At 39.5% G+C, this 21,008-nt stretch overlaps 1 protein-coding gene across 46 annotated transcripts in view; it reads right to left on the reverse strand.

The window, feature by feature from the left end:
- The window catches only part of MAP2 (microtubule associated protein 2), a 258,015-nt gene that overhangs the window by 128,895 nt on the left and 108,112 nt on the right, over positions 1–21,008 (reverse strand). For 8 of the 46 annotated variants that reach the window (XM_036022931.1, XM_036022929.1, XM_036022934.1 and 5 more), the window contains exons 1-2: positions 725–1,327; positions 382–449 (exon numbers count right to left, since the gene is read on the reverse strand). The exons of 2 other annotated variants lie outside the window; for them this stretch is intronic. The gene's annotated coding sequence lies outside the window, so the exon portion shown is untranslated. 36 more of the 46 variants (XM_036022943.1, XM_036022944.1, XM_036022936.1 and 33 more) reach the window with 19 other exon arrangements.

Consider the following 21,008-nt stretch of genomic DNA (forward strand, 5'->3'; position numbering starts at 1 on the left):
AAACATCACTTTTTAGCAGGATTTCCTCAGATAAAATCAATAATTACTGTATGACCCTTAAATTCAAATTATCGAATTTTTATTAACATAGAGAATTTTGCACATTCTTTAGCCGTTATGAAAAAATCCAACAATAAGTCAGATATAGTAATATTTGTTACTAACTTGCAACACAGGCAAAAGACACAATTCTTTAGATATCTAATCAAAACAGCCTTGGATAATGGCATTCTCTGCCTAGGAAATCACACATTCTACAGACAATGACCAATGCAGGCTGAAGGATAAAAGATCAGCCACAGACAGATTACTTCAAATAAAAACATCCACATCCCTCCTTGACTTTTCTTCATTTAAACATCCAAACAAAACATGTGGTACCTTTTAATTTTCTGAATGAGTGGTTCCCAATCAATGCTTCCTCGGTTAGAGACAACAAACTGAAGAATCTACCAAAACAAAACAAAAGGAAAAAAATACATATATAGATTTGTCAACTAAGTATTGAAAATTGTAACTCACCAGTAAGCAAACGCGTTCTTTACATCCAGACAATAAATCTACATCTTGAGATCTGTAGTGCAAACAATGCAGTACTTGAATTTTTAGGAAGCCCATTAAAGAGTTTTAAAGCATTTTACTCTGAGACCGCATAAAGCAGATCCCTTGGGAAACAGATTAAAAATAAAACACAATCAAAATTAAAAAAACCCCGAACCATTACCAGTGCTTATGCCGAGACACCACCTGAGTCTAGCCTTTAAGGACTGCTGCGGAATCCTTCTCCGGGAGCATTATCTCCACAGGCTGGCTCTAGCTCTGGCTCTCTAGCTCCTGACAGACTGCAGTCTGCAAGCCCCCAGCTCCCGCCTGTGTGTATCAGGGAAAGGGGAGCTGCAAATTAGAAAAAGTCCCCGCAGTGGCGAAAAGGAAAATAAGGCGAGTGGGAGAGGGAGAGAGAGCTCGCTAGCCTCAGAATTTTCGAGAATGATGACAAGCCACCCAGCTCCGCCATCATTCACTGACAATAAGGTGCAGCCCTGGCTTATGATTCAGTGGTTTGCCGTAGGGGCTTCTGGTACCAAATGCCTGACGGGCATTTTAATTGCCTCCATCCAAGTGTGTCCCCAGGAGCCGAGTCTATAAGCATCATCTGGTCTCCTTTGTGCTAATGCCAGACACACACATACACAGACTGCTTAAGCAGAGAGGCTGTTTTCCAGCATATAGGATTACAAACAAGTAAGGTTCCACAAACTGGATGTGGCTAAGTGACAGGTCCTGGGAATTTTTATTGTCTGCATCAATGACAACAGAGATTCTTTAATGTTTTGTCACTGGCAGATAATTACAATATTTTAAAACCGAGTACTGCATTTGCTTATTTATATTCCAAAATAAGTAACCATGCTCATTAGACAAATGCATATACTTACATATATTTTCTTATAAAAAAAATCAGTCCCCTTTTAATTGTGATAATTACGCACTTGGAAATGTCTTCCTTTCAAGGGAGAATGTAGCAAAAAAACAGAGGATTAGAAAACCAAGGTTGATCTGCCATTTTCGTGGGCAATTTTATTCTGTTCATACACACAAGCAAAAGAAGGCGGTGACCAGCTTCAGTCCTGGGACTTCGCAGTCCCTGAGGGCCAAGGCAGGGAACTGAATCTCTGGCATGATCAGTATCCCCTTTATGTCAGCGACTGAAATTAACCATTGAATATCCCTGTTTTACAGTGCCCCTTATGGAGGGAGGTTAAATGTGGAATACATCCCTGCATTTATTTCCTGATCAGAAGGAATGGGGAAAATGTTAATACATTAATTAATTTGTGCAGCATTGTTAGCTCCCTGCGTCAGTGCATAAAAGCAAATTCAATGTGTACCAAAAGGGCCGGCTGTGAAAAAGGTTGCTGGGAGGTTGCATCACCATGGTTACCGGAAACAGAAAGTATGGAGAAAAATAAGGTGATGATAGAAAAAAAAGATTACAGCGGAGTCAATTTAGAGACCTTTGATATGCTTCATTCTTCTCCTGGAAAGAATTGTCTCAGATTTACATTACATTTTAAATGTATTAGAACAGATCTGCATTCTCCATTAGCCATCTTTCTTCTCCATTTTTTGATCATTAGCTAATTTTGCTTTCATAAATATTCAAATTACTCTTCTTTCATAGAAAATGGAGGCTGCCACTCCATGTCTCTGTCCATATCCTGAATTCATTAATGCCACTCAGCCTGTTCCACACCCTCCATCTCACAGGTGAGAAAGTCAAGGCCCAGGGAATCGGACCAAAGCCACAAAGCTGAGTGGACATCCAGGAGAGACACCATCCCAGTTTCTTGGCACAGGACCCCTACTTTTAGTCTATCACCGAGTGATTTCTTTCCATGCTCTCCCCCACTCTGTTTGCAATCAAAACAGATTCTAGAAGCATTCTTTGTCTTTGATTTTGTCATCTTTCTTTTATTTGCTGAAGCAGATCTTCCTGTCTAAGTGCTTTGTAATCATTCTGAGAACTAGCTTTGCTTCACATCTGTGATGTAATGTACTGGAGGGATGAAGAATGTGGGGGGATTATGTCACTGCTTTTCTTTAATTTCCAGTCTGGCAATCAGATGAAGCAAGCATGACCGCCCTTCTTTCTGGGAGCCTATCTTGTTGAACCTGAACTCAGTGATCATACAGTAAGCATTCTATCATCCCGGACACCATTCTTTCTGCAAGCATGAAACTGGTCAATTGCATCAGAAAAGATGAAATACTGCTATTTGCAACAACATGGATGAATCTGGAGAATATCATGCTAAGCAAAGTAAGGCAGATGGAAAAAGTCAAGGAACCATATGATTCTACTCATGTGTGGAATATAAAACTGAAATCAACAAACAAACAAAAACTCAGACACAGACAACTGTTTGGTGCTTATCTCAGGGGAAGGGGGGTGGGGAGTAGGTAGAAAGAGTAACAGGGATCAAATATACAGTGATTAACAGGAGACTTGACTTTGGGTGGTGCACACACAGTGCAATACACAGATGATGTATCACAGAATTGCACACTTGAAAATGATATAATTTTAATAATCTATGTCACCCCAATTAACTTAATAAAATTAAAAAAGAAATCAGTCAACTGAATTGGGTTGGCCTTCCAAGGCTCCTCCTAGTTATAAATAATGTTAACTTTCTTAGGATTACCCAAAATAATAAAACCAGAAAATTGGAAGTCCAGGTAAAAAATTTTTTTAATCACTCAAAAACAACCACTGGGGGGTGCAATATTTGTTAAAATCTTCCTGAGTTTCTCAATAAAAAATTGTAACTAGGATTTTGACCTTGATGCTTTACTGCTTTTACTGCCTTTCTAAAGTGTTTTTTTGATATTCAGTTCTTATGACGCATCTACAGGTCAGGCCACATTGCCTCTTCGGATGTCCAACACACGGTTACTGCCACCACTGCTACTCTCTGCCCCCAGCTATAAAAAAAACAAATCATATTTTTAAAAAATATGATTACTTTAGGTAACAATTACAAAAGATTTCAGGTTTCAGTGAATCTACATGCCGTTTAGGATACTCCTGGCCTCCAAAAAGTATACCTTTAAACAGATCATTCAGTGAAATGTCTATTTTTCTTAAGTGATTTTTAAACAGTAAGGTTATTTTTCAAAACAAATGCTTTGTTTTAATAGTGTCATCTGTTGCTCACTTCTAAGCACAAAATAAATAATGCATATGACTGTCATTTCTTGAAACATGAATCACATTTTATTAAGATCTCATACAGCACAATACTACTTCTGGTACTTCTAAAAAAAAGAGCACAGCTTCCATAAATATTTAATACTCTTTGAGAGCCATTTAACATTTGGGATACCTGGTCCACTCAATGACAATGTGTTGGTATATTTTCCTTCTTTTTCCCATTCATTAGTGATGAACCATTACTTGAACATGTCTGTTGTAAAATACGCACAATATGTAAAATATAATTCTTGCCTTTAAGGATGTTATACCCTAAGAATATAAGATGTCACATAATTGAGACACTTTCATGATTTTTTTAATATATTTTATTGATTATGCTGTTACAGTTCTCCCATTCCCCCCTTCACTCCCCTCCACCCTGCACACCCTCTCCCACCCACATTCCCCCCCTTTAGTTCATGTCCATGTGTCTTAAGTTCTTTAGCTTCTACATTTCCCATACTATTCTTGCCCTTCTCCTGTCTATTTTCTACCTACCATCTATGCTACTTATTCTCCATACCTTTTCCCCCTCTCTCCTCCTCCCACTCCCCTGTTGCTTACTCTCCATTATTCATATTTATCCTAGAGCCTAAATTGTAGTCTCTTCTTACCCTTCTTCTTTTTCACAAGGTTCTAGACATTGGCTGAACACCATTCATCAGCTCCTTTTCCCAATTTTGATGACACACCGACATATATTTCAGACGCTTGATAGGTTTTAGGAATTGGGATAGAAGGAAACCAAATTTCTTCCTCAGGGACTTCAGTTAGAGTGGAGGAGACATGGAAGGAAACAGAAATCAACTTCACACTTCTTTCCTCACTTTGCTGAGGCACTGTGTCTCTGCCCCTTGGTTATATCTGCTTCATTTCACATCCCGATCTATAAGAATCTGATTTAACTATGTCCCCAAACTCTGTTAGCTTACTCTGGTGGCTCTTCTGAAAGAGCTTGTATTCATTCCCTAAATGTAGTGGTCAGTGTGTCTGCAGATCCCTCTTCAAGCTCTTCAGGAACAAGTGATGGAGGTGCGTGTCCTCACCTCCAGGGGGCCTCTGGTCACCTATCACCTTCCTGCCCAGCGCCTTCCTGGCTACCACCATGGAAACGACAGCCACGTCCCTTCCGCAGCCCGGCACCCCTGTTACGTGTTCCCTTTTCCCAGAGCACTTACCACTTTCTATCACACCATGTTTTACTTATTATGTGTACATGCCTCACTCTGCTGGTTCTGTAAAAGAAGCCATCTTTCTATGTTGGGGACACTTGTGTATCCAAAGCACCTAGAACAGTGCCTGGAAAACACAAGCACTCAACAATATTTTTCAAAGGAAAGAATGTGAAAATTACATTAGTCGATGGATTGAAGCATTTAAGCACAAGAAAAGGCTTTGTATGCTATCTTGATTTCCTTGTTTTATACACAGGGTGGGGCAAAAGTGGGTTTACAGTACGCAGAACACAAAGTTTATTCTTGTGTTGTTTGTTGTTTATTAATTATTGTATCATTTTCCATACAAACAACTGTAAACCTGCTTTTTTTGCCCCACCCTGCGTTGGTCCGAACTGTATGATGTTGAAATTCTATTCCCTTTTACCTACAAAAGGGTAATTTCATACTGTATTTCATACAGTTTAGCCTAATACCTGAGGAAGCTATAAAGGACACAGAACTGAGCAGAAGGGGATATATAAATGCCCCAGTCTCCCGGCAGGGCAAGTCTTTAACGGGCGCTAATTAAACTATGACAAGTTTCAAATTCAACTAATGGCTCCTTCCAGAATATTACGGATTATTAGAAGCATGGCTCCAAAAGCTATTGATTTTTTTTAAGGCCATGAGGCCCTATAATTCATTTAAGATCTAAAAATCTCTTAGAATTACTTCTCAAACTCCTTGAACAATTCAGTAATAGGTCTCTAAATCTCATTTATTTTTCATTTGTATGTGAAAATGAATTCAACATAATATCATCAATGAAAGAGACATGTTCTAGAGGTTTCTTGATTACTAGGACAAATAATAACTGGCCAGGAGTTAAAAGAAATCACCCAGATAATAAATGTATGTGAATTACTCATGTGGTTTTGTTTTTCATAGCAAAGTACAAAATTAACCACACACCCTCAACAAAGTTAAATTATTCATTATAAAAATAAAATAATGTTGAAAAACTCATGTGAAGAATTTTGAAAGCAGGTAATGAACAACTTTATTAGCAAAGGACAAAAATTCACGCCCCCCCCAAATTCCTGGAATCACTTCACTCCTGCCCCAAACTTCTCTGGACGTGACTGAAGAAGCCAGACTACATCCATAGCTTATTGTGTACTTTATATTTCTTTTACTTTCATTAGGTTTCTTGTGCTACTGAGCTGCACTATTTACTTATTTCAAGTTTGAAAATAGATTGGCATTGCCCAGGCCCCAAATCCTATAATCATTTGCCTTCCTTTATATCTATTTTAACTGGCTTTTACACATATAACACAGTGATAAAAATTTAAGCCAAAATACTCAGTATCTCCATGGAACTTAGATGAGGAATGATTCAGAAATAAGTATCCTTATAAAAGAGCAAAGAGCACACTGACATAGGGGCCGCCTGCGGTCATCTGTGACATCATCTGTGACATCATCTTTGACATCCTCACTCTGAGTTTGATTTAACTTGGCCTGGAATGGGAAGAATGGATGTACAGGATGAGGATAAAGATAACTGGACCAATTTCCAATAGCTCTTGAATCATGCTTTAATCCTTCTGAGTCATTCTCACAATTTGGCTTCAGAATTTCATTTTAAATCTTAGTATGGTGATTGTCTCCAAATATTAGTTACAGTCTTATCCAAATACAGGGACAAAATATATTTCAAATTATTTTTGGATTATGTATCCTCTTGAACCTCTGAAAGACTCATTTTTCACTGGAAGTTTTGCAGGGGTATTTTTAAAAAGGATACACTCTTGTTTTTCTTTATTTCATCCGTGTTTTTATTTCATTTATCAAGGTGAAGCTAAAAAGATGATGTAAATGGATAGAGAGAGAGAGGAAGAGAGATTTGTCTTTCTGTCAGTTCTCAAAATAAAGTTTGACTACAGTTTAGTGAAATAACTAGCACCCAGGCCAGCCATATTTAGGTTTTGTACGCCGTTAATAATCCAGGCTTAGAATATGATGACAGTAACCCAAAGTTCTATTCTGCTCACATACTTTCACCAAAGTTTACTTCCTTTTAAAAAGTTCTTTTTAAAAACAGTGTCATTGAACTGCAATTATGAAAAATAATTGCTACTTTAATTCATCAAGTCATAATCTCATTATGCTTGAATCTCATTTTTCATTGAGAAAAGCTATCCAGATATTGAAAAAAAGAAAACTATAATTGTAGAACAAATGAAACTCTCATACATTGCTGCTGGAAGTGTAAATTGGTATGAACACCTTTGAAAACTGTCCAGCAATATCTAGTAAAGCTAAAGGTACGTGTACCCTAGGAACCAGCAATTCCACTTCTAGATACACACGAACTGAGTACGTGTCCACCCAAACACATTTACAAACTGTTCCTAGTACTTTATTCATAGTTGCCTAAGGCTGGAATCCATTCAAATGCTCATCAACAGTAGAATGGGTTGTGGTATATTCATATAACAGATTACTACACAGAAAAACAAAGCCTGAATGAAAAAGAATTACTGTTACATGCAGCTACATAGGTGACTCTCATGGGCATAACAAAGAGTGAAAGAAGCAGGCACAAAAGAGTGCACACTGTATTATTCCATACACGTGAAGCTCAAGAACAGATGAAACTGATATTCAGAGACAGAGGCCTGAGGAGCGTTGACCTCTATGGGATTCAGCTGGAGGGTGTGCTGACTAGGAAGACGTAAAATGGATGGCAGTGATGTAGAGGAGACTATTAAGATGTGTGTACTTTATTAAGGTATGTTACAGCTCATAATAATGATGATAATAATAATTTTAATTTTGATAATTATTATTATCATCATCATTATTATTATTATGTGCAATTGGTTTAGAAACTTTTTATTCAAAACAAAACTTTAGATCTGCAGTGAAAATCATTCCAAAGAGTTCTGGTATGAACATACACTTCACAAACGTGCCATGTCACCATGGCTGCACAAATGAAGGCCCCGTGGTGGTCAAGAATTTGCTAAATAAACAAATTGTAAGGAGATCTTTTCCTTGGATGGAGAGAACATTTTACATAGGTTTTTAATAAATAGGCAACTGTGAGGTAAGATGTGTCTCTTAAGAATACATAAACGAGAGAGAGCACCTGCCTTTAGCTGCACTTCCTGAGCCGCCGAAGACTGGGCGTCAGGGCGCCTCCAGTACTGTTCTTTTCACACAGGCCTCTTGGCCTTTGACGCCCACCATGATCATCAGTTTATTTCAGCAACCGTCTGCTTCTCGTCTTCCAATCCGCATCTTACACTTCTTTGGGTCCATTTAAAGTTCCACCCTCTTTGATAACGACTTCCAGAACTCCCCCAGCGCACAGGGTCACAAAGCTCTTTCCCTTCTTAGAATCACCACGATACCATGATGCCTAATACTATGTATGGCCTCTGACTGGTCTTTAGTTTCTATTCAGTTGTTTATTTTTAGCCTTGACCAATTTAAAAAGCATAACAATGATTTAATATAAATCCTTAAGTACCTATAATGTGTCAACCTCTTTGAACACAGTATTTTGTGCAGCAACTCTGAGAGTTATGAACTGCCACTGGACAGGTGGGAAAATAGGCACGATGAGGTTTAGGTGAGGGCCGAGAACACACAGCTGAGAGGTGGCGGAGCAGAAATTCAATCCCTGGACTCCTGAGGTAATTAGTGTGTAATTCAGCCGAACACTTCTCGGGTATCAGAAGAGGTGGTAAATTAAACATAGAATTAAGAATGTTTCCATTTTTCTTGGCCAGGTTCTTTAAACAGACAACTTATTATCCTAGGCGTGCACAAAAGAGATAGTATTAGAAATAAGAGCTTTACTTTCAGAATCACTTCAGAGTCCACCAGCTTATGTTTCAATGATGTGTATGTGTGAACACAAATGCTCCTGTGGTTGAGGAAAACACTGCTGTTCGTTTACTATCCAGCTGTCTGTGCTCGGCAGAAAACACAGAGTCAGAGCAGTCAGGTGTATGCTCGTGTGCTTTCAAAGAACTTTGTTGTTTGACGGTTTGTGTTTATTGTGTATGCTTTTTAAACACCTGTTGAAATGAACCTAAGTCTTAGAAATCAGTGTAGATTACAGTAGTAAATGCCTGTCTTACACAGTAAATCACTACCTTCATTTTATTATACCAAGTTGGAAATAACCAAATCTCATGGGGAATCTTAGGTTACATCAGAAAACATGATGTCAGTATCATATTATGTAAGTTTTGTTTAAATTAACTTAAATTTATTTATAGTTTGATTCTAGATGTAGAACACTTTTCTTCCAAATAACTCCATTCCCACCATCAAATCTTTCCTCAAATCTTATCTTCTCCATGAGGCTTAACCTGACCATCCCATTTAATACTGCAATCTGTAGTTCCCACCCCTAATCTCCTTTATCCTATTTTACACAATTATTGTTTCCTAATACACCATATAATTTGCTTATTTATTATGGTTATTCTTTATTGTTTGTCTTTCCCCATTCACTTTTACATTCCAGAAGGAAAAACTCTGTTTTGTCCCCTAATATATTCTAGGTACCTAGAATTAAGCTTGGCATGCAATAAATATCCACTAAAATCTCACATGCATCAATGGATAATTGAAATTATAACACTGAAATTCATATAAAAAGCATGAATTTCCTCTTTACAAAATCCTGAATTTTGAGCTCAAACAGTTGAGTAAATTCAATTTCAGAAATCACTGGACAAAACACTTGGTATCAAGTATTTCATTTAATTTGAGTCTTGGTTGACTATTGAAATATACAGCTTTTAAGCTTTTTACTTTTGGCACATTTATAGCCATTTGAGACATTTCCCCTTTCTTAAGACTTTTAAAAATAGTTACCTATGTGCTTAATTGTTTATTGTTTTTTCAATTCTTCCAGCAATTTTTCTTACATGTTTATGAACCCTTAGTTATAACTTGTATATCATAACTAAAATAATGCAAACTGCTTTCTTTCACTGCTGAAGAAATAACCAGTCTATGAGGAAAGCATATTTAGGAGAGAAATGGGCAGCTCCTAGTGGAAAACTAAGAGAATTAGAGTTGAGGAATTCTCACTCAATAAAATTTTCATTTACTAGTCAGTCAAGCAGAATCACCTTCAGGAGTCAAGAATTTCTTGGCTGATCTTCCTGGATGCAGGAAACGAACCTTCATTTTACAGAACGTCTCCACAAGTTGGAACGCTACAACTTAATGAAAGACTAGACAATGGCACAAAATCAAATGCCACATTGCGTAACATTAGATTTAAATTTCTGATTTCTTTTGGAAAAATGCTATTATTTTGTCTCCTGCTTCCCAAGCTTAGAAGATGATCTCAATGTTCTCCACCTTTGCCCACTGCTTTGGTACTCTGCAAACCCACAGAACCGGAGGACCAGCAGTGCTGGAGAGGGCCCCTGGTGCCATTCCATCCGAATGAGGTTGTCTTGACCTTAACATGACCAGGGTATCCTGAAAAGGTTTAAATTCTGCAGTCTCGCACAGCATTTTCTTTCAATGTAACTCAAGTCATAAAATGTCTACTGCAATGGCTTAATGAATACAATAGCAAGTGTGGCAAACTTTCTCAAAATATACATGTTAAAGTAATGTGTTTTGTGAATGGCTGAAATGCACATACCAAAAATCTGTGACATCCACACTTCTTTCCTCTGCTGTTTGGGGAAGGTATGCCCTATGTGATAGCCACTAACAATCACGCATGAAGTTTCTTACTCCCTGTTGTGCCAGTTCCTCTAAATCTTGTGTCAGGGGTACATCAACGATGAGGAGAGGGAATTAATTAGCTAGGCAGATATTTATTTACAAATGGTTTAAAGAAAACAGTTTGTCCAAACTCGAACACACTTTGAATGTTTAGCACACATTCGGTGGTGCATCTAAATGTGCACTGAAGTCCTAAACCCTCGTACTGGTGGGAACCGAAGACAGATGATGGATGTGAAGTCCCTTGTGTGAGAAGAAAGGTGAACTGTGACGGACAGCGCTTTCGTGTTTCACCCTGTCACCAGATTTCTAAGCTACAAAACTCTAGAGAAAAGACATATTGGCTTTTAAATTAACAGGGAACATTACACATGGTTAATGTCTACGTGAATATTGTTTCTCAACAGTGCCATCAAATTAGCTGAAAGAGCTCACGTGGGCTCTGTATGGCAATGCTTGAAGTTGCACTATATTTATGTAATTTTTCATAGTTTTGTGGCTCTTTCCCCTTTTTTGTTTCTAATACCAACATGTAATTGAAGAAATAATAGAGTTTTATATAAAATTTGGAAAAATAACTCAAAAATCTTTCTAGACATTGTCTATCTACTGTGACTCATACTTCAAATGGATTGTGAAAATATGTTCTTTGCCAGGAGTAGCCATTGTAAGCATCTGGGCCAATGATGCTGTCTGGGAGAGAAACTTCCACATCTCTAAGACCACTAACTCTTCTTGTTACACTGCCACATTCTTGGTGTGCTTTTTACTGTCTTCCTGTCCCATCAATACTGATAGCCTGGTGGCAGATCCCCAATCCCGTCCCCCACCCCCCCGCAAGATGGCAACAGGAGGAAGCACTACACTGAGCATGCAAAGCTAGTGAGACAATAGGGTAGGAGAGAAGGGCCGCCTACCCCCTTCTGGTATCTGATTGGGGTGGGAACTAGGGGAAGGCAGGCACATGCTCAATAGAGGTAAGGATGGTGGCAGGGAGAGGTGCAGTATGGAAGAAAACTGTCAGTCTAGCCTGAGGAAAAGGAGGGATTGGTTGGAGGCTGGACCCTCCTGAGCATGGGGAAGTTTAAGGAAAGTGCCTGGTCCAGCCCAGGTGCTTTCCTTAAACTTATATTAAACTATATTTCCTTAAACTGTATTAGCCCAGGAAACTAATATAAAGCCAGGGGAAGGAAGGGATACTCTCTCTTGTCCAGCTCATGAATGTACTGGCCAGTACGTTTGTGGGACCTTCTGGCCATGGAAGCCATGTGGCCAATGTTGGCGCCAGCCCCACATGCAGGTTCTGAGGACAGAGCCTGAGGCCTGCCTGGATGACCAACTCAGTGGCTGCCTGTGACTCTCAGGGGGCGGCGGCACTTGGAATGAGAGAGGGAACTCTGGATGCTGCCTTTGGTTTTGGTCTGGCTGAGGGTGGCTGGGCTTTCCTCCGGGTTTCCAGAGGGGGTGGGCTTTTGAGATAAGAGTCTGCCATTCTCCCGAACTTATACAGCATTTAAATACTTATTTCCTTTCTCGCCAAACTCGGTCTCCGGCATTTGCCTACTGGTGGAGGCAGGCAGCTGAACCCCCACTTTGATTTGGTAACACCATTGTCTATGCTTTGCTTGTCTCTTTCCAACCCTTCCTTTTCCTTTCAGCTGCAACATCGTGGAACGCATGGTCAAGGAAACAGGAAAACATTTAAGAAATCATTTAGACAGACTTTCCTCTACAGAAGTCTTTGGTTTTATGTCAGTAGATTGGAGACTGCATGTGTTTTATATAAGTTTCTCTTTCTCCAATATTTGGTAGACTCTTTTTGCATTAGTGCACAATAAATAATGTTCGGTTGTTGTGTGGATATTGACTTAGAGAAAATGTAATTGGAAATTGGGAGAAAAATATGTGGTTACTGTGGTCCTTGTACATGGTATCTATTTATTTTGAACACAGTAGAGTTAAAGAAACAAAGAAAGGGAGTAAAATTCTAAGCTTATAGATACCTACTGCTGAAAGGCCAGCGAGCACACAAATGCCACATTAGAAACTAGCAAAAGGTACCTCAATGACAGGTTTTTCTAGATGGTGAGAGCTGCCTATAAATTTCTTATAATTTCTTCTTTTACTTGGGAGGTGCTCAAAAATGTATGGTTGATTAGCTAATGATAAAGAAAGGAAGGAAAGTTTGTGTTAAATGCACAAGGAATGCACAAAAGGAAACCTTGAGAAACTGGCAGCCAGGACATTCTGTTAAAAGCCAAGTGCAATGAAAGAAAAATTTATTGTACAACAGAGTAGAACTTTTTTTTAAATGGAAAGTAAGGAGTGAAGGTACAAAAAAGGATACGGACACTAAAATTGACCCCAAGCTATGCGTGTGTTACCTGAAGAATAGCAGCAAATGAAAACTGATGGTATGTGTTAGGAGGTTTAAGACACTCAAATCAGAAGGAAGAGTAAGAAAACGGGAGGACAGAGGGGAGTTGGAGGATCAAGAGCTTTGGAAGCAAACAGGCTTTCATTTATAAACCAGTGAGCCAATCTGACAGGTGAGGCGGGCTGAGGCACTTGAAAGCTCTTATTCAGTGGCTGGCATTACTGAATGCCCAGCTGGGTCTAAACAAGAGGAGTTTTAAACAGAGACATTGTTCTAAAGAAATCTTAAGTTTCACGTGCCCTCCAATGAGGCCTTACAAACCTTGAACAGCATCAATATTCACCAACCACTTGCAATCAACATTACTGCAGAATTTGCTAGACACAGCAAGTCCTTGACAGGGAGTATTTTAGTTTGGATGGCTGGCCCTCTACTCAGGACTTACATTTATTGATGATATGCAAATCAGCTCAGTTTAGTTCAGTCCCATCAACAGCATAGATTCAGTGCATCCTATCATGAGGATTATCTTGGAAAGAGAGAATGTCAACCTCAATATGCCTATGGCCTGGAGGTGAACAGTCAGCAGCGTCTGAGTGAGGGAGAGTGGAAAACAGACAAAGGGCGTTTCATCCCTATTGACTGACCGGCTGCAGCCTTCCTTAGGTGACATGCTTGATGACTTACACGAAATATCTCGGCCCAGGATCATTTTCTTTTTAACCACTAGCATAGGACATTTTACCAGTGAAGATGGATTTGTGACTTCTTATCACACGTTCTAAGGAACTTAGTGTTAGTAAACAAGGAGCTGAAGGACTCAAGGAGAAAGATCGCCAAACTGTATGACCCATGTGAGAAAAAAATTGGAGATTAGGATGTACCCTATGGCTGATATTTTTAAGAATTGTAAGTCACAGCTGAAAATAGCTGATGAAAGGAAATCCAGGTATAACTCACTCTACAATGTCATTTAAAGACACTTGTAAACGTGTGTGCAATTTCTCCCAATACATGCTATCCAACCTTCTTATTAAGATACCATCAATGAAAAATAATTTCTAAAGTCTGGATTTAATAACATGAAGGAAAATGGTGACTGTGTTCTTGTGCCCCGATGACAAGTAAACCAACTGGTTAGGTGGTGCGACCCCAGGGGGTGACTGAAGTTACTGAGAGTGGGAGCTAAAGACAACCGAGGAGGTCATGGTTAGGGGCACGGACAAGGCAAAGGCAGCAGAAGGAGGCCTGGAGTCTTGCACAGCTGGTAGGAGCTTTGAGTTAAGTCAACATACAAATGTATCAACTGGAAAAGGCATAAACAGAACGGCCTCTCTACCAAGGAGAGGCACACATCAAGCATATTATGATGAGGACACGTAGGGGTTGAGAAAATGGAAATGGAGGTCAGAGATAAAAGAAAAAATTTAAATAATGTGAAACCAAAAAAAAAGGACTTGCATATTCTGATGACTGTGCCCCCCTCAAAAGAAGATTATGAAGAACTCAATTCTTTGCACCTGTGGTTTAGAACACCACCATCACCACCACCACTACCACCACTACCACCACCAACAACAAAAGATTATGGAATGAGGCCCAGAAAAGCTATGAATCAACACCATCGCTGCCCCAGGAGCACCTCAAGGGGAAAGACTGTGAAGGTGGAGACGGAGCCGTGGCTCCGACCATTTGCAATAGGCTCCACCGAGCTGTGCTAAAACGCTAGGCTTCACCTCTGTGTGATTCAACCCAGAGGTCCAAAGAGGGCCCACCAGGCTGCCGTGCATTTATTAAGCACCTCAGGTAATTCTGGCACCACTGGTTCATGAGTGCACTTTGAAAAAACTACTGGGAAGGATTTAAAAACTGGATTAAGTTGTTCCCTCACCAAGTGCAAAAGTATTCATTTCTTATGCCAATGAAACCAACAGGGGTCCCAAAAAAGAGGAGTAAGGGGATCAAAGCATGTGTGAAGATGAATTTGTGCCAGGAACGAGTATAGTGAATTACTATGATGTCTTTATGATTCAAGATTATATTAAAATTAGAAATTTATTTTTAGAAAACATGACTTGTTTTTGTTCCCTTTTACTTTTCTGCTGCTCATTTGTTTCTTTCCTACTCTCCCCTTCCTCATTAGCTACAGTCAGTAATAACAGGTACCATCCAGAAAAAAAATTGCTCTAATCAAGGACATTTTCAGATTAACTGACCTTTCATTTCACATGAACTGTTAAGAGCCATGCAAAGAGGCAAACAGGACTCCAAGACTGTATTTATGACATATACTTTAAATACAATCTATAAATACTGATCATAAAATTATAAAGTTGTCTCTACCATTCCTGACATATTTCTATGACCTAGTGGTAGTTCCACTAGGTACTTGATGCCTGTGAGCTGGAAGCCATAGAGTCAAGTTTACTCTTTTCACTGCAAAGTAACTTACAGTGATTTAGTTTGAGGGGGGAGGCTGAGGAATTCCACCAAGAGCTAGAGAAGAACTGTTCTATGATGGGATGAGGAGGTAGGGGGCGGGGGGTGTCTTTAATCCTAAACGCTATTCGGATCGCCCCTGAAGGATTCTTTCCATGGGCCTTTAGATAATAAACAGAAACTTTTTATCAGGGACTTACTAAGGACTAGATACTTTTTTTGAGCACTCATTTATATTAACTCATTTACCCTGCACAGCCACTCTGTGAGGTATTCACTATTGTTATCCTCACGTTGTGAAGCAGGAACCAGCATACAGGTGGATTAAACCACTGGATATGACCTCCATTAATATGGCTGCAGGTACATTTTCAAAACTACATTCTAAAAAAGATACTACACATTCTACTACTCTGTACTTTTACAATATGTATTCTGTGTGTAATCTGGACTGTCCCTGCAGCAGGGAGGTGGCTGAAAGCCCTTCAGAGGTTAATGTTCAGCATCCCAGTCCCCTCTGGAAATTCTGACTGGGGCCTGGTCAGTAATCACACAGTATGAATAACTGGCACCTGGGGCGGCAATGGCATGTCTAAAGACAATTTTGGCAACTTATTTCTTAGTCTTTTAATTTTCTGAGATGCATGCAAACTAGCATTAAAAATTCTATTTTTTAAATGAAATCTCTCCTAAACTTTTAAAAACTGCCTTCTATTCTAAGGCTCATGGAGGAGCCAAGAAATAAAGATCTCTGTGTCTGGACATCTGGGCCAGTGTGGAGTCACTGTTGGTCTTCTGAGGAACTGGGGTCAGTTCTCGGTGCTTCACGCAGATGCTGTTTGCATCCAGTCATTTTTCACCTAGGACACCCCTCCACTGCACAGATATCTCTGAGACTCATGCGCACTAGCTGGAAGAGGAAGAGTGTGATGTTAATATTCCTTTAAATGATAAGATGCCCAGGGAGATCAATAAATTAGTGGTACTTCAAGCCTTGGATATTATGATAAATTTCAAAATGCAATCTTCAGAATCACATGATCTGTCAATCACGGCTGGACGTTAAAGCATACTTTCTTAAAAACATTTCTAGTCACTCAGCAAAGATGTTTCACGTTTTCATTTTGGAAAGCTCACTGCAGCTCTGTGACTGTGGGGGAGCATCTGCTCATTCTTCACGACTCCGAAGTATAAGGAATTCCTTAATTTTCCCAAGTTTACACCTTCACTGTATTTTGCAATGGTAATTATCAAGCCAAATCACATTTTATTGTCTACACAAAGGTCTGCCCCACCAGAGTGAGCCAACTTGAGGACAAAAGCTGCACTGCATTTTGAACCCCAGCATCTAAAAGAGCGCTGGCCACAGTAGGTACCTCATCAATGCATCTCGTAGTGAGCTGGTGGATCTGGGGAATGAGAGAAGCATAAAGCCTTTGAAAATATTACACCTCTAAGAAAAGAAGTTCAGGGAACCAATAAAAAAGTTAGAAAATTAGTTTAAAGACTGAGTGTTTTTAGTCTTTTGTCCATTTATTGACTAAATTATTTAAAAATTTTCAAATATTGATTAAGAAGTGATATTATTTTCTTAGTATTTCTATTTAGGAATATGTGAATAATAAGAGCTAAGACTGTTGTGTGCTTAGTATTTGTTTACATTGTATTATTTTATGTGTAAGCACCTCACACATAAAGTAGCACCTTAGAAAGAAGGTTCTTTTATTATTTCCATTTTACAGGTGGGCAAGTTGAGACAGGGAGGTTCAGTAACTTCCCCAAGGGCAAACTTAATGAACTGAAGAGCCTTTATGAATCAGACAATCTGGTATGGGTTTCTCCAAGAGCCAAAGTGTCTCTGCATATGTTTTTGAATTCTTGATAGGAGTAGCCTATTCTTCTCCGGTTTGGCAAATGAGGAATTTCTGAAACGGTCCAAACAGAGAGCGACCCAACCCAATCAACCAATCGCCTTCCTCACTTGGCCCAGCCTGCCCAACAGACAACATAGGCATTCGACATCCCTTCATCTGACTTTTATGCAAAACCACAAGCAGAGAAATAAAGGACATTTCAACACAGAGCATACAATCACACGTCCTTTGTTCCTCCCCAGGTTGCCCTACACTCCTGTGCAAAGAGGGCTCAGGACGCCATTGGGTCTCTGTGAGGGTGCCTGCCTTACTCCATCCTTTGCCTCCATAGTGAGTTCTGGCAAAGACAAGAGGAATAAAAATTGCTGTGTCCTGGACATCTGGGCTTTCCTTCCCAGGAATTAATGAAATGCTAAGCATCACCTGTTTACCGATCGCCATCCTCTGTCCAATTTATCACAATCTATGGTCTCATAGGGGAATGTTACTTAAAAGTTTTAATATGAGAGTATGAAGAGATGCAGCACAAGCAGGAGAGCCTTGAAGTTAAATTAAATGGCATTTCTAGCGGGAATCTCAAAGATTAAATTATAGTCAAATAGCTATGCTCTTTATTTGTAATAAAGTCACAAGAAGCAAAACCCACAGTTCAGCTGCCCACAAAGAAACTCAAAAATGCCACCACATTAACTCCTTCAATTAACTCCTCCACCAGGGAAAATTAAAGAAGTATATATTTACAATTTTTAAAAAAATCCCCAAATTCTTCAAGTTATACTGTTCATTCAGCACCTACTGAACAAATATAAGAAAGGTAAAAACAGAAAAAAAACCACACACATTTCACCATTTTTCAGGCAAATGTTTCCTTTTAAAAAAGATTACAATCGATTGACAAACTAAAATACCTTATTCTTTCCTATCTGAAATATTAAATAGTAAGCAACTTTGGGAAAAAGTGAGAATACAGTCCACAGTCTTTTCTTGTGTACTATTTATCGTCTTAGAGCCATAAGGCAAGGATTCATGTTTCTGTGACAAAGACGGCTGATGTTTCTCCTTCCTCCTCACACGAGTCCTGTGTCTTCCACTTACTCTCTGAACAGAGAGAGACTCATACTGGTGCTGCTCTCCAGCGTGGCTCCCAGTCAGCTGAATGCTTAGTTGATGGCACTAGTGACAATGGCAGAATAGTTATTTTGTCCTGGAAGCAATGAGAACCCAGTCTTGGTTTCTAAATAGCATTTATTACTAAAAACTTCTTGGAAAAAAGTGGGTGATCCCAGGTCTTAAACAGGGCAGGTACAGAGTCCCCGGAATTTTGTTGCACCAGACAGCAGGGGAATGCTGAAGGATTAATAGGATTTGTCAAAAGGACACCACCACTATCATAGAGGGGTTACCAGTGGCCAAATTTGAGATAATTTTGGCATCAAATATAATAATGATGGCACTAGATTACAAGACATTGAATAAAACAAAATGCATGAGTCGACAGTGATACGCTAATGGGATGCGATGGTGAGGGGAGGACAGAAGGTAGAAGAGAGAGAGAGAAACCTAGAGAAGGAAGGGAGTGGTGGAAATGTCTTCTTAGGCGAAGAATGCTAGTTAATAAGAGTAGAAAGAATGACAATTTTTCAAATATCCATTCCATTTCCACCCTGACACATACAGGGTCTGGCACAAATAACACCCCTTCTTAATTGCAAAATCATAAGCACGTAATTCTGTGACTTAACAATATCACACTCGAGCACACCATATGGCATTTTAAGTGAAATGTTCAAATTAAAACTATAAATTATTACACCTACATTATTATACTACCACCCACACTCAAGCAGGCGCTATTTCTTCTGGACCCTGTATAACAAGCACACCAGCAAGAATTATGAATGCATGCTAAAACTGCTGGGCGAAAGGTTATGAGGAAACAGGGTATTCTCACGGCCTCGAAGTATCACAAGTTCCTTCTTCCTTATAGAGGGAGAAAAGTGTCTTTAATAATTAATTGCTAGTAAGTCCCAATGTCACCTATCCCCCCTCCCCAAAATATAGACTCTCAACCTAATCACAAGGAAGAAAACAAAAAAAAAATATCATGTGAAATATTCTACAAGACATCTGGCCTGAAACTGCCAAGCATCAATGTCATGGGAGAAAAGAAAAAATGTAAGAACTCTCCGCAGGATTCAAGAGCCCTGCAGAAACATGGCACCCCTGACTGGCTCTTGGACTTAAAAACAATAAACAGCGGTCAGGAACATTTATGGACAATTGAGGAAATGTGAATGTGGGTTGTACATTAGATGGCATTATTAAGTTAAATCTCTTGGCTCTGATAAAGACAATGTGGTTATGAGAATATCTGAGTCTTTACGGGAAACAAGTATTTAAAGAGGACTTATCATGATGTCTGTAACTGACTTTCAAATGGTTGAAAAGAAACATGAATACACAGATAATAACACAGTAAGAGAGTATCTGAGCATTAACATGACCCCAAGCTAATTAGTGAATCTAATGAAGTATACACAGACATGCATTGTCTATTTTTTCAAATTCTTTGTAGCTGTAAAATTACTCAAAATCAAAAGTTTTGGGGGGAAAGGGCTCACAATAAAATGGTGGAGAAAGGAATATAAAAATCATTTAGTGATCGATGCGGTCAGCTCCACAATCGAGTTTCTCATAGGGAGCTGTGAGAGCATGGAGGGGCATCAGCCGGATTCTAACTCCAGGCTCCTGGGAATGTGTTCGGAGCTTCTTCCACCCTCCCACACGGTGCCTGGACATCACCTCTGCATCACTCCAACCCCTTCTCTTTAGCTTCCCAAGGAAAGGGCTCCTAATCCAAGCTGAAGACCTGGCTCATTCTCAGCCCCCAGGGTACTTTGGATTGAGTCTGTCTCAAGGTGCAGGGCCCAGGAACTTGTTTTGTAGACCACTTCTGGTTCTTACAAACCCACTTGGGAGAAGAAGAGATGAGTCTTCCAGTTCTTTGAGACTAGAGCTGGACAGTCATTGTACTAGACAACGGCCCTCACAGAGGATTATACTCCATGAGCATGCTGGAACACAGCAGTGCCAACAGAAAGAAAATTCTTTTCCTGCTATCAACCTGCATACTGTCTGTGAAGAACTGGACAAAAGTCTTCTCTTGTTACTAGCACAGGCATCTGCTGGCCACCAGAGTGGCATTCTGGACTGCAGTTTCAGTCTTTTTCATTCAGGCAACACAGTCACACTGTGTGAGTGAGCAGGAGCATGCCCTTGGTCTGTTGTGTGATCTTATGATTAGAATTCAGACTCACGAATTCAGATGAACCTCAACACTATTTTATTGAATGGATTTTGAATTAATAAGGAATGCGAAATCAGAGATTTTCCACACCCTACTGGTAGTCATGTACTTCTTAACTACGTTAAAAAACTTATTGACTTTATTTTTTAGAGCAGTTGTAGATCTGCGGCAAAATTGAGGGGAAGGTACTGAAAGTTTCTATGCACCCCCTGGCCCCCTCATGCATAGCCTTCATTATCCACATCGCCCGCTTGACTGGTACGCTTGTTACAATTGATGAAACTATGTCGGCACATCACAGTCATTTCAAGTCTACACTTTA

This window comes from Phyllostomus discolor, chromosome 4 (genome assembly GCF_004126475.2).
Source record: "Phyllostomus discolor isolate MPI-MPIP mPhyDis1 chromosome 4, mPhyDis1.pri.v3, whole genome shotgun sequence".
In the NCBI taxonomy this organism is placed as follows: Eukaryota; Metazoa; Chordata; class Mammalia; order Chiroptera; family Phyllostomidae; genus Phyllostomus; species Phyllostomus discolor.